General features: G+C 42.1%; 1 pseudogene; it reads left to right on the top strand.

Moving 5' to 3' along the window:
* Window positions 1-8,983: 8,983 nt before the first annotated feature.
* LOC140521479 (GTP-binding nuclear protein Ran pseudogene) lies at window positions 8,984-9,893 on the top strand (annotated as a pseudogene).
* The last annotated feature ends 4,219 nt before the right edge of the window (window positions 9,894-14,112 follow it).

The raw sequence follows: 14,112 nt of genomic DNA, 5'->3' as shown, positions 1-14,112 counted from the left end.
GACTTATAGAGAGGGTGGAAGAGGCAGCCCCAACACCCCCTTCTCATAGGCCTTAAATTCTACCACTCCTCAAAGAATTGCAATTCTCAGTTATTTACATCTGAAAATGAGTTCCCCAAATCCTTCCCAGTCCAGATTTTGTTGGAGGGGCCAGGAAGGATGGGGCATGGGAGGAATGGGAATGTTCAGCAGGAAAAGGGCATAAAAGCAGGACTGTGGGAAACTGGAGATAAATTTCGCCTATTTCATAAATTGACCAAGGATGGTCTCTGCCTAAAGACTCGCTCCTTCCCACGGCTAACTGCAGGTCTTTGCAGAGCCCTGGTGCCTGAGCCCTGTGGATAAAGTGCTGGGTAAATGGCAGAGGTTGCTTGAGGGCAGAGGGAAAGGATTGTTTCCCTTGCCCAGTGTCAGCAGCAGACAATGGGCCCTTAGGAAGGAGCAAGTAGGGGGTGGAGTGGGATGGGGAGGGGAGAAGAATTATCCCTTCATGCTCAGGGCTACTGTACTCTGATCCCTTCTGCTCCCACTATTGAATAAGCTGGTGCCAGGACCCAAGGGAGGCAAAGGCAGATGAGAAAGATTGGAGGGGTGGGCAGGCAGCTGTTTCCTATGGTGTAAGCTGCTGATGCCTCCAGCCTTTCTACCCACCTCTCCTAGCCTCTCTTTGTCAAGGTCCAAGCAGGGATGGAAGGGATCTTTTCCCCATAGAGTTCCTCCCAACCACACAGACATCAAACTTTCAACATGGTTCTGAATTTCTTCAGTATAGTGTCCTAACTCCCAGTTGTCCTAAAGATCCAAGCCTAAGAGCAGTCAAAATTAGTGGTAATTATTGGACTTGAGTCACGAGGCCTGAGTTCAAATCCAACCCCAGATACTTACTACTTGAGTGACCATGGGCAAGCCATTTAACTTCTCTCTATCTCAGTGTCCTCATTTGTAAAATGAGGGTAATAATAGCACCCATCCCCTAGGGTTATTAGAAGGATCAAATGTGATCATGTTTGTAAAGCACTAAGTATAGTTGGTTGCTTGTTGTCCTTTGTTTTCAAAGAGGATCAAAATGACATCACCATGATAAAGTGAAGTTTCAGTGTGTCCAACTGTGGAGGATCAGACCAATATGAGCTCAGAATGCTCTACCACAGGTTGGGCACAGATAGTCCGTGTGAAGATTTGGGGTGGTTACTACAAATTTGCTCAACCTGCATTTACTTTGTGCTGTCTCAATTCTGCTTTGCTCAAAGAGCACAGGACCCTTTCTGATGTGGGCAGGCCACGGTACCGTGCCAGCGTCTCCCATGTTGCACAGTCAAATCCAAAGTTCTTGAGAGAGACCTTGAGAGTGTCCTTATATCGCTTCTTCTGACCACCATGTGATCGCCTGCCCCATGTGAGTTCTCCATAAAATAGTCTTTTTGGCAAGCATACATTTTGCATTCGAATAATGTGACTAGCCTATCAGAGTTGCACTCTCTGAAGCATAGTTTGAATGCTTGGCAGTTCAGCTCAAGCATGGACTTCAGTGTCTGGTACCTTATCCTACCAGGTGATCTTCAGAATCTTCCTAAGACAGTTCAAATGGAAGTGATTCAGTTTCCTGGCATGGCACTGGTACATTGTCCATGTTTCGCAGGCATACAACAATGAGGTCAGCACAAGGGTTCTGTAGACTTTCAGTCTGGTAGTCAGTCTAATACCTCTTCTCTCCCAAACTTTTCTCTGGAGTCTCCCAAATACTGAGCTAGCTCTGGCAATGCATACATCAATCTCATTGTCAATGTGTACATCCCTGCAAAGTACACTACCAAGATAAGTGAACTTATCCACAGCATTCAAAACTTCTCCATTTGTTGTAATCAATGGTTCACATATGGATGGTGTGGTGGTGGTTGATGGAGCACCTATGTTTACTTGGTGTTAATTATTAGGCCAAAATTAGCACAGGAAGCAGAGAATTGATCCCTACTTTGTTGCATCTCAGCTTCAGAGGCTGCATTGAGTGCACAATCATGTGCAAACAGAAAATTATGCACCAACACACCCTCTACTTTGGTCTTGGCTTGTAGCCTTTTCAAATTGAAGAACTTACCATCAGTATGGCAGTTGACCTTGATGCCATGTTCATCTTCATTGGAAGCATTTGTCAACATGGCTGAACACATCATGCTAAAAGGCATAGGAGCAAGCACACGGCCCTGTTTCACTCCATTGGTGACTGGGAAGGCATGAGAGCATTGTCCATTATCCAGAACTCAGGCAAACATGCCATCATGAAACTGAAGTGCAATACTGATGAACTTCTCCGGGCAACCAAATTTTGAAATAATTTTCCATAAGCCCTCACGACTTTGACACTAACAGTGTCAAAGGCCTTGGTCAGATTTACAAATGTTGTGTACAGACCTCTGTTCTGCTCCTGGCATTTCTCCTGGAGTTGTCAGGCAGCAAACATTATATCGACTGTTCCTTGACCCTTTCTGAAGTCACACTGGTTCTCAGGTAGATGACCATCTTCCAGGTGAAGAATCAGCCTATTAAGGAGAACTCTAGCAAGAATTTTACCAGCAATGAATAAGAGAGAGACACACCCCCTCCCCCCCACCCCCCACCCCCACTCCCGCCAGCTGTTATTGTTTCAGGACAATCTATTCCCTTTACCTTTATAGAGATGTACAATGGAGACATCTTTGAACCCCTGGGGGATAACCTCCTCTTGCCACATAATCTGGAAAATTTAAGTCACCTTTTGTATAAGCAATGGTCCCCCTACCTTGGAAATCTCAGCTGGAATAGAATCAGCACCAGGTCTTTGCCACAGAAAAGGTGCATGATGATCCTCAAAACCTCTTTTTCAGTTGGAAGTTCAGCTAAGGAGGGATTGACTTCAACCTGAGGTAAATGGTCAGTGGCCTCAGCATTGATTGATGACAGTCTATTGAGAACACTATGGAAGTGTTCAGCCCATCTCTCTAGGATCATGTCCTTATCACTAATCAATGTGGCTCCATCAGCACTGAGTAGTTGTGATACATCATAGGTTTTTGGTCCATAAATAGCTTTCAGGGAATCATAAAAGCACTTTGGATTGCTACTATCAGTATAAAATTGAATTTCATCTTCCTTCTTACTGAGCCAGGCATCCTGCATCTCTTTAAGCTTTGCTTGTACTTTGCTTTTGATGGAATTAAATGCTGCCTTCTTAGAGGTGGATGAACTATCCTGCTGGTATGGCCCATGGAGTCCTCATTTTTCGTTTAGCAGTTTCTGAATTTCCCCATCATTTTCATCCAACATCAGTCTTGGTGTTTGCAAGTGTTCTGACCCAGATGAGCAAATGCAGTGCTGTACACCAAATCTCTGAAAGCTGCCCACTCCTTTTCTGCTCCACAACTGCCAACTGTGTGTTGGCTCAGCTTTCCCTCCAAGCTAGCATTCATGCTCTAATTTGTTAACATTAATTCTTCTGGTAGTCATTTTGCCTTGAAGCCAGCACTTTTGATGCATGTGAATATTTAGTTTGGAAAGGATAAGTCTATGATCAGTTCAGCACTCTGCACCACACATTGCCTTTGTCACTCTCACATTTTGTCTGTCTCTTCTCCTTAAAATCACATAGTCTATTAGATGTGAGTCTATTAGTTTGCTCCAAGGGTTCATCCATGAAGTTTTACTGCATTTAGGTAAACAGAAAACAGTGTTGGTGATAAGGTCATGCGATGCACAAGTGTTCAGCAGTAAATGACCACTGCTGTTGCTCTTGCTGACTCCATTCCTTCCTAGGACTCCCTGCCAAGTCTGGTAGTCTGAGCCTACTCTAGCATTAAAATCACCCAGAATTATAAGCTTGTCCTCTTTTGGCACATTGATGATAAGGGTCTCTAGGTCTTCATAAAATTTTTCTTTGACCTCTTCAGGGTTCATCATGGTGGGAGCATAGTCACTGATGATGGTGGCATGGCATTTTCCTGCAAGTGACAATTGCATTGTCATGAGCCTGTCATTCACTCCTTTTGGTAGGCATAGCCGCTTGCTGACTAGATTAGTTTTGATTGCAAAACCCATGCCAGCTTCACAGCATTCCCCTTCACTGCACTCACTCCAGAAAAATGTGTATCCAACTCCAATTTCAGTAAGCTGGCTATCATTTGCCAACCTTATTTCACTCAGGGCTGCTATTTGGATGGGATACCTGTTGAGTTCTCTTGCAACAAGAGCAGTTCATCTTTCAGGTCTACTGGATTTTTGTTGTCTATAAGTGTGCATCAGCTTCACTCTCTCCTCCAGAGTCATCATAGTCCAGTGGCAGGACAGAGTCAAGATGGCTGGTGATGGCTCAGGATGCAGTGAATGACCTTCGTGTCTTCATTGTCTAACCAAACACTAAGCGCTCCATATCTCCTGCTTTAGCTGCCTTCATGGCCATTGGAACAAATTGTTTTCATCCACTCATTCTACCAGTGGAAATCTTCAAATGCTTGGGGTAGACACCCCCCTAACTCACCAATGGGTTTGAGACCCCTTGGTTACCTTCAACTTAGTTTTCCACGTCTGCTGAAATGGTTTACCGGAATGTGGCCACTGCACAAGCTACAACTTCTTGGAGCCATAGGTGAGAGTTGGGTGGAGAAAGAGCCCCAAAAAGGGCTTGGCAGCCATCACATCAAAAGTACTGGTCCTCCTTGAACGCACCTTACACCCCAGTTAGCATAGTAGATGCTTCATAAATGCTTGTTTCCTTCCCTTTCTTCTCTTTCACGGTTCCTGGCACACAATAGGCACTTAATAAATGTTGATTAACTATTGGTTCATTTCATATGTCCAATCTGTTGCCAAGTCTTGTAATCATTACTTCCACATCACTCTTTTTTGTCTTTTTATCTTACCTAATACAGCCACCATCTTGGTGCAGGCTCTCAACACTCCATACAGTAACTATGACAGTAGGTCTTTTGGTTGTTCTATCCCTACTCCAAAACATCTTCCACTCAGGAAAGCCCCAGGACTTTCCCTCTGAGGTTACCTTCCATCTACTCTATAGATATCTGAATGTATTTAGTTGTTTGTATATTCCCATCTTTCCTTATTCTCAACCATTCTAAGTTGTTTGTATATTCCCAGCTTCAAATGAGCTCTTTTGAGGGGACAGATCATGTATTTTTGTCTTTTTTGCATGCCCAGCATTTAGCACAGTGCCTGATACAGAGCAAGTGCTTAATAAATGCTTGTTGGCTATTTGATGAGTAACGAAGGAAACTATCCTGACTTTACTGTTCTGCCCAGGGCCTGCTGTGAAGTCCTGGGTTTTGCCCACAGATATGGGTCTGCAGTGGGTTCTGTTCAACCATATAGATTGTCAGCTGCCTTAGGCAGGTTGGATGTTCGTAAATAACTAATGACACAGAGTCTGTTCCAGCAAAAGGCTTTCATCTTCTTCCATGCTAACAAATGGAACATCACTCTTCACTGGAAATAATCTCCAGGGGATTGTGATTGAATTTATAAATACTGTATTTGGGGAATGAAACAGCTGGGTCGAATAGTATACATTCTCTGAATTATTAAATAGCCAAACTCCGTCGTTGCCACATTCAGGTCACAAATTTAAACCTAAAGAGCAGAAGTTCACTTTCTCATAGCAACACCAACTCAAATAGTTTTTGGTATTCAGTTGTTTTCCTATGAGTCTTTTTTTCTATTTCAGGAAGATTTTGATCGAATTGGTAGCCTTTGAACTATCTAGAAATAAATCACCTTTATGTGAAAAATGAGCAAACTCTTCTCAGTGTATCATGATCCCAATTTCTACAGGAGTATCTGTAGTTTGGGGTATCCTCAAATGACCTTTGTATTTTAACATCCAGATTTTCTCTTCTTTTAAATAAAAGAAATAAATTTTGTTCTAGACCCTCATTTTTATTCCATGAATATCTTTGTTTTTTAGATGTGTTTCTTATAAGCAATAGATTGAGGGGTTTGTTTTTGTTTTTTCATCCAATCTGTCATTCTTTTTTGTTTTATTGGATTGTTTAACCCATTCACATTCAGAGTTCTGAATTACGTTTATGTGTTCCTCCATTTGTCTCTAACATTGGTGTTTTTCCAGATTAGGATTTTTTTCCTCCTTCTTCCTTTATAAAGACAGTATTTTGTCTCTTCCATTATTTATGTTAATCTACTTTAAGGCAACCCTATTTCTACCCTGCAGGACCTCCCTGTTGTTACCCTTTCCCTAGGTTCAATTAGCTTATTACTTTACCTTTTTCTTTCCTCCTTTGGTCTAGTTATCCAATTCTTCCCTTCTTTTTTCTCTCAGTTAAGTAGAGAAGTAAAATACCCTTTCCTTTCTTCCCTCCCAACTAATTTGTTAGCTTTTAAAATTTTTCTGTGCCTTTTTCTAAAAAAAACCAACAACAACAACAAAAAACAAGCAAAAAAGAACCTTTTCCTTGTTTTGTTCATTATTTTTCTTCCCTTTTTGTCCATTCTAGACTTCTTATTCTTTGATTCACGGTCTTTATATTTACTTAGTCCTTGACATTTATTTGGTCCTTTATATTTATTTAGTCTCTGTATTTCTCATGAAATCAAAGCATGTATTTTGGATTCCCTCTTTTGAATAGTTTCTGTTTTTAACCTTGTCTATCTTGTCCCCTAGTACCCTTTTCCTGGTGTGCCTCACTCTTAGAAATACCAAATCCTGCAGGTGATAGACAGAAAAGTAGTATTGCTCTATGGTAGGATTATTCCTATGTCCATGATTGTTCAGTTAACTTTTGCCCTCCCTGTGGTCATCCCCTACCCTAGATCCATGCCTTCCCACTGTTTTGGGTGTCAGTTGCCCCCAGGAGTGATGGTTCCCCTTTTTTCCTGAAACAGGATGACTAATCTCTCTAAGCACCAAATTCCTGAAGTTACATTCACGGTAAGATTCCCCATTTCCCTTGTAGAATATCTCTTTTCCTCAATGGTAGCATTTTTTCAGTTGCCCCTTTGCCCCTTTGCCTATGCCTGGGAGTTATTTTCCCCTTTTTGTTAACTTTTGACTTGATTAGGGTGCGTGCCATGTTCTCTTCAATCTTCTCCTCTCTCCCTTTGTATGTGCTCTCCCATTCTGAGTGTAGTCCCATGAAAGGCATTATTTCCCCCCAGCTTTATGAGGTTCAGTACATGATGGTTCAAACTTCATTCTCCACCATCCCTTCGGTTTGCTTTTGGCTTTCACCCTTGTCTCCTCGTGTACTTTAAGAAGAAATCTCTGTTATTTCATGGTTGCTGTCCTTGGTTGCTGTATCTATTTACATTTCTTGTATTTCTGTTGTCTGGGGTGTTTGAAAAGCAAATAATTTGTTCAGGTCTGGTTTTCTTTGTAGAAATGCTTCAAACACCTCTTTTTATTGAACCTACATCTTTTTTTCATTAATGGTTAGACACAATAATATTACATTACACTCGTATACAATAATTTGTTCAGTCATTCCAAATTCTTGGGCATATGGTTTGTTTCTAACTTTTTACTGTTACAAATAAAACTTCCATTTAATTCAACTCAAGCCTTTTTATTAAGCAACTACTACGTGTAAAATGGGCAGCTAGTTGGTACACTAGATAGAGTGCTGGGCCTAGAGTCTGGAAGACCTGAGTTCAAATCCAGACATTAGCTATGTGACTGTAGGCAAGCCATTCAACCCTGTTTGCCTCAGTTTCCCCATATGTAACATGAGCTGGAGGAGAAAATGGCTAACTACTCCAGTGTCTTCACCAAGAATACCCAAAATTGGGTCATGGAGAGTCAGACATGACTGAACAATATGTACAAAGTACCATGGGGTGTAAAGGCAGCTGGGTGGAACAGTGCATAGAGCACTAGGCTTGAATTCAGCAGGATCTGAGTTCAAATCCAGTCTCAGACACTTACACGCTGTCACTGTGTGACTCTGTGCAAGGCACTCCATCTTTGTCTGCCTCAGTTTTCTCAACTGCAAAATGAGGATCATAATAGCTTCTGCCTCCCAGAGTTGTTATGAGGATCAATCATATGAACTAACAGCTTAGCACAGCACCTGGTATGTAGTCAATGCTTATTCCTTTCCTTTCACTCCCCCACTGCTAGGCACTAGGAATACAAAATCCAAAATGTAACCATTCCCTGCCCCCAAGGAACCTATATTCTAACAGAGCTACAGGATAAAATGAACATAAGTAAATGTACTATGAGTGTAGCAGTTGTGCTAACATAGAGCAGGTCCGATGTTAACACCTTTCCCCACCCCCCTTCCCCAATCCTCTGGACCTGCGCAGCCCATAGGACTCACAGTACCAGTGTCATTCATTTTCCGTTCTGATTCCTGAATTTCCTGCCTTGAACCGTGTCTTTGACTTGGTTTGGGAATTCTTTGCCAGTCTTCAGCTCCTTTTATTTACTAATCTCTGTGTAGTATCCTGGAGGGTCCATGGTAGTTGCGTAAACCTCTCTCCAAGGAACCAAGTGCATATTTGTGTGTGGTTGAGCCCCTCTCTGCTCCCCAAAGAAGTTGCTCAGGTATGTGAACTAGCTCTGAACTTGAGTTGCCACCCAAACAAAGGTCTTATCAGTTGGGTAAGGAGGAGACATGAGAGGGGGCGGGGCTCCTCCTAAGGCATTCCTGGGTATATTTGCTTCACAGACTAGAGAATGAAGGGGATAAATACTAGGAATATTTGAAGAGGAAGAGCTAGTGGAAGAAAGAGGGGACCAACAGGAGGCTAACTACACAGGGGTGGTGGCAACTGAGTATAGCCTTGAAGGAAGATGGAGATTCTGAAAAGCAAAGATGAGGAGGAAGACTATTTGAGGCAGAGAAGACACATACCTGTTCCCAATCATAGTGGTCTCATCCCAGGACCTCCTGAGGGCACAGAAGATCGAACAGTACTTTTCCATTAAGGACCAAATCTGGGAGACAAGTGATGGGGGTGGTGGAAGAAGGACTTCCAGCAGATGATTAAAAGAAGACCTGACAGTCAGGCAGAGACGGAGACGCTTCTGGAAGAACCATCGTGATGGCCGCCCAAGGAGAACCCCAAGTACAGTTCAAACTTGTATTAGTTGGAGATGGAAGTACTGGAAAAACCACATTTGTAAAACGTCACTTGACTGGTGAATTTGAGAAGAAGTATGTAGCCACTCTGGGTGTTGAGGTCCATCCTCTCATGTTCCATACTAACAAAGGTCCTATTAAATTCAGCGTATGGGATACAGCAGGCCAAGAGAAATTTGGAAGTCTGAGAGATGGTTATTACATCCAAGCTCAGTGTGCCGTTATAATGTTTGATGTAACATCAAGAGTTACTTACAAGAATGTACCTAACTGGCGTGGAGATGTGGTACGAGTATGTGAAAATATCCCTATAGTGTTTTGTGGCAATAAAGTGGATATTAAGGACAGAAAAGTCAAGGCAAAATCAATTGTCTTCCATAGGAAGAAGAATCTCCAGTACTATGACATCTCATCCAAAAGTAACTACAACTTTGAGAAGCCCTTCCTTTGGCTTGCTAGAAAACTTATTGGAGACCCTAATTTGGAGTTTGTTGCCATGCTTGCTCTTGCACCTCCAGAGATTGTCAGGGATCCAGCACTGGCCGCACGGTATGAGCAGGACTTACAGATTGCTCAGACAACTGCGCTCCCTGATGAAGATGATGACCTGTAAGGGAATGAAGCTAGAGCCCAGCGTCAGAGGTCTAGTTTTAAAGGCAACTGTCCTGTGATGTCAGTGGTGTAGCGTGTTTGCTACTTTATTATATAGCTGAGCAGAACATGTGCTTAATCTTTGGGATGCTGAAGGAAATGAATGGGCTTTGGAGTGAATGTGGCAGTTTAAAATATATATAATTCATATTTTGGATCTGTGTATTTAGCTGTTTTGGACTGCAATTACGTCCCCTTGAGTTTCAAATATAAGACTGCTGCATTCCCATCACCATATTCAGTGGTGAATCTTGTTTGTTACTGTCATTCCCATTCCTTTTTCATTTAGATCGTAATAAAGTTGTATTTCAAATATCTAAGCAAGTGAGCTTTTATCCCTTGTTTACAATAAGCATTTTAAAACTTGTTTTAAGGTCTGTGGTAGATGTGTACCATGTTACTGTTTAAATGGCCTTCACACATGACTGGTTGTTTTAAAAATGTATTTCAAACATATCAATAAGATGCATCTGAGTCATATATTTCATGAAATAAAGCTAGGGGCTGGACAGGTTAAAAACTTTGTGCTGCTGTTAGATGACTGGTCACAACTTGGTAATACAGTTAAAAGGTGTGAGCATATATAATCTGAGACCGTTAAGCTAAAAGTTTTCACACTAGCTAAGTAGTATATCTCACTTAAGGTGGCTTGTGGAAGAAGGGGTAAAGTTGAAGAAAAAAAATCACGAGTGTTATTCATTTTTCCTGTGTATGAGCTGTCAATAGAATAGAATTTTTAATTTATGTGGGTTGAGTATCAATTGAATGCAGCTTTTAAAAGACTCTGTTGCTTAACATACATGGGAATGGTAACCATGCTTTAAAAGGGTGGCTTAAGGCAATTGTGGAAGAAAGCTAGATTCTGTTAACTTCAACTTTGATAAGCTTTTTAAATCCACTGTAGGCAAAGTGTTCTTGTTGGGAAGGAAGCATATCAAGACAAAAAGTCATTAATCAGGTAATGCTGTGATGAACACCACCAGAAGAGTGAGAAAATGGACCATATTCAGAGATGTCAATCTAAATTGAAGCCTTGGAATGAGTTTTGTATTTTGGGTTCTATAATAAAAGTGAAGCATTTAATTTAAAAAAAAAATTAAAAAAGACCTGAGTGTCTTACATAATCATCTCATAATTTCCTACCATCATCAAAGCATCAGGGTGACTTTTCATCCTCCCCCCCCTTTCCACATTATGACTTTTCTCCAATTCAAGGCTACCCTCCTGGATAAACATGCTTTGTTTTGGGGAAGGATGTCCTTGGCTAGTTGTGAATGTGCCAAGGTTTCAAGGAATTCGATAAACATTCATTCAACTCCTGTTATATACACTGTGCTTTGGGGTACTGGAAAGTTTCAAAGATGAATGAGGCAAGATCCCTGACTTCTGGGAATTTACCAGTACTCTTTCTATTTAATGTGAAGGTGACTTACCTACTTAATTTTGTTGATCGTTGGGGCCCCTGCTGTTACTGGGACTGAACTCCTGAGGCACAGAGATCTGGAAGAGTTAGCCTCCAAATGGGAAGCTTCCAAGCAAGCTGCTGGGACCAATGAGAAGGGATTTTTTGTGCCCAGTCCAAAAGGAGAATTTACTCATTGCCCTTTTCCTAAGAGCTGAGATCTGCCTTTGATTTTAGGGCCATAGATTAGTCAGTGATCTGGCACATCTCTCAGACTCAAATGGCTTGAGTCCTGTTCTCACTCTTGCCTATTTGGCTCGACAACAGACTGATTTTTGAAAATTCCCCTCCTTAAAAATAGCCGATTTTCACAAAAAGCCAACATCAAAAAAAAAAAAAATGTTAAGGGTTTCTGTGTTAGTTCTGCACTTATTTTCCATAAATTCCTTTCCACTTTTTCAAGTGCTCTTAATGACTCCCCAAGCAAACACGGAGCTCTGGAATCTTGGAAGGGAGTTGGCCCTTCTGGAACCCCCTGAAAATGAAATGGGCTTTTTTCCTTGGCTCTCCAATGCACTTTTTGCTCAGGAAGCAGACACTGAGAAACTGTCTGGTCCTCACATCATAAAAGGGAAAAGAAAGTGTGTGTGTGTGTGTGTGTGTGTGTGTGTGTGTGTGTGTGTGTGTGTGTGAAGATGCTTCATGTAAACAGAACCAGATTCCAGGGCCATTGGAATTCACACAAGGCAGCCACTTCCCTTTTCTTTTGAAAGTTTCCTTTCCCATCCTCCCCAGAGTTCACCTGCCAAGCCTGGTTTTTCCCACCTAAACTCTTTCCCCCACCAAGGGAAACCAACAGCAGAAGCAGCAGCTGTAGCAACAGCAACAACCACCACTACCACCAGATGAGTCAGGATTAGAAATGCCATAGGAAATTACCCTGGAGTAGCAGCTTCTCTTTTGGAGGGAGGGAGCAGGGAAGAGGAAATATATCTCTTTGCATTTCCCTTAAAGATTCTACCAGTCCAGGACTTGGATGATCTCCTAAGTGTCCTGTAGAGAGTAGACCGGCTGAAGTCAGAGTAGGAACACCCTATTCAACTGGAGATAGCAGGAATGAACAGCTTTTTAAGGAACCTGGGGCTGTTCTTTGAAATACAGTTGTTGTAAAAGGAACATCTAAATGTGAGAAAAGGAAGACCTGACAAATGGAAAGGAAAGAGAAGGGCAGACAATCTGGAGGGTTTAGAATATCAAATCAGCCGACAACTCAGGGACAAATCCTCAGTGACTGCAGAGCTGCCTGTGACTGGCCAAACTCTGAATGATCCCTGGCATCTTCCCTTGCCAAGGGAACTCCCTCCTAACAGGAGGAGATTAGCTCACATTATGCTACCAATTTAATGAAATGGCTCCGATGGGTGTTCACTTTCCTTATGCTGGATTCATCAAGCAACCTGGCGATCTATTTCACTTTCCTAAGTAGATTTCCATCCATCCTGGGACAACAATGCACTGGACAGCCTGTAGAAATACATCAGTCTGAGTGGTGTGGTGGGTTGCCTTTCTGATTCCCCATTTCCTAGCAATTGATTGCCGACTCCCTAGCCTGGCTTTCAAGCACTTTCATGCTCTGGCCCTGGTCCATTGTCTAACCTTATCTCTCACTGCTTCTCCCTGTCAAACTGAATGGTTCCACATTCCCCTAACACAGCTCCTCACTCTCTTGACACCTCAGGAACTCTTTCTCATTCTGGAATACTTACTGTCAGGGCCCCTCTTGGATCCTCCATCTGCCCCATGGGCAATGATGGGGATTATGAGCTTGAGAGACCTTCCTCAGAGGCAGGATCATCCTCACTATTTAGTCAGTATGAATGAATGTGACCCAGCTGAGGCTAAGGACACAGGTGGGTCCTTAATAATACTTTTTGATCAGTTCCTGCAGCAACTAATGGAGAAGTCTAGATTTTAGTTCATTCTTTGTCTCATTGGCACTTGTGCTTTGGTTTTATCTACAAAAAAGGGAGAAATCCATTCATTCACACCTTCATTCAGCAAGTATTTACTGAGGACCTACTACACCTACCGTACTATGAGAGACACAAACATATATGACTAGGTCCCTGTCCTCAAGGAGCCAATATCTCATCCCTATGCAGTCTGATAATCAACCAATCAACAAATTTTTATTAAGCACCTACTATGTGCTAGGCACTGAGGAAGTAATGATAAAAATGAAACAACCTTTGTCTTCAGATAACTTATTTTCTATGGGGTCAATGTTGTGTATACAAGTATATACCAAACATATATACAGAATTGGGGGAATGAAGCACCAGGAAAGGCTTCATGTGAAAGGTAGAGTTTGATGTGAGTTCTGAAAGGCAGCCAGGGATTCTAAGAGACAGAGGTAAGTCAGGGGCATGGTCCAGGCATTGGGGCAGCCTGTGCAAAGCTGAAGAGATGCCGAAGAGACCGTATGTGTAGAAAGGTACTAGATTAGTTTGACAAGACCAGAGTGTACATAAAGGGGATGCATTATCAGACCGAAAAAAGTAGGTAGGGGTGTGGTTGTGAATGCCAGAGGGGCAAGAGGGAACCACGGGGAGTTACTAAGCAGGGGAATGATATAGCTAGATGCATACTTTCAGAAAACCAGTTTGGCAGTTACTTGGAGGACAGATAGAAGGGAGAGACTTAAGGTAGGGAGATCCATTAGGAGGCAAATGAAACAGTACAAGTTGGTGGCAGTGTGAGCAAAGAGAAGGGAGATATGTGAGGGATATCATGGATATAGAATTGAAAAAGACTTGTCATTGGCATTGTTTGTCCTTCATTCTTTTTTTTTTTTTGAACTGGACAGGAAATGTTTTTATTTTTAATTATTTTATTTGTTTACAGTGTTCTACAGTCACTTCCATATATCTTAGAATTTTTTCCCTTCCCTCCCTCTCCTTTCCCCCTCCCTCCCCA

The sequence above is a fragment of the Notamacropus eugenii genome, chromosome 1 (assembly GCF_028372415.1).
Source record: "Notamacropus eugenii isolate mMacEug1 chromosome 1, mMacEug1.pri_v2, whole genome shotgun sequence".
Lineage (NCBI taxonomy): Eukaryota > Metazoa > Chordata > Mammalia > Diprotodontia > Macropodidae > Notamacropus > Notamacropus eugenii.
The sequence above is the reverse complement of the archived record's forward strand: the minus strand, read 5'-3'. Positions and strand labels throughout refer to the sequence as shown.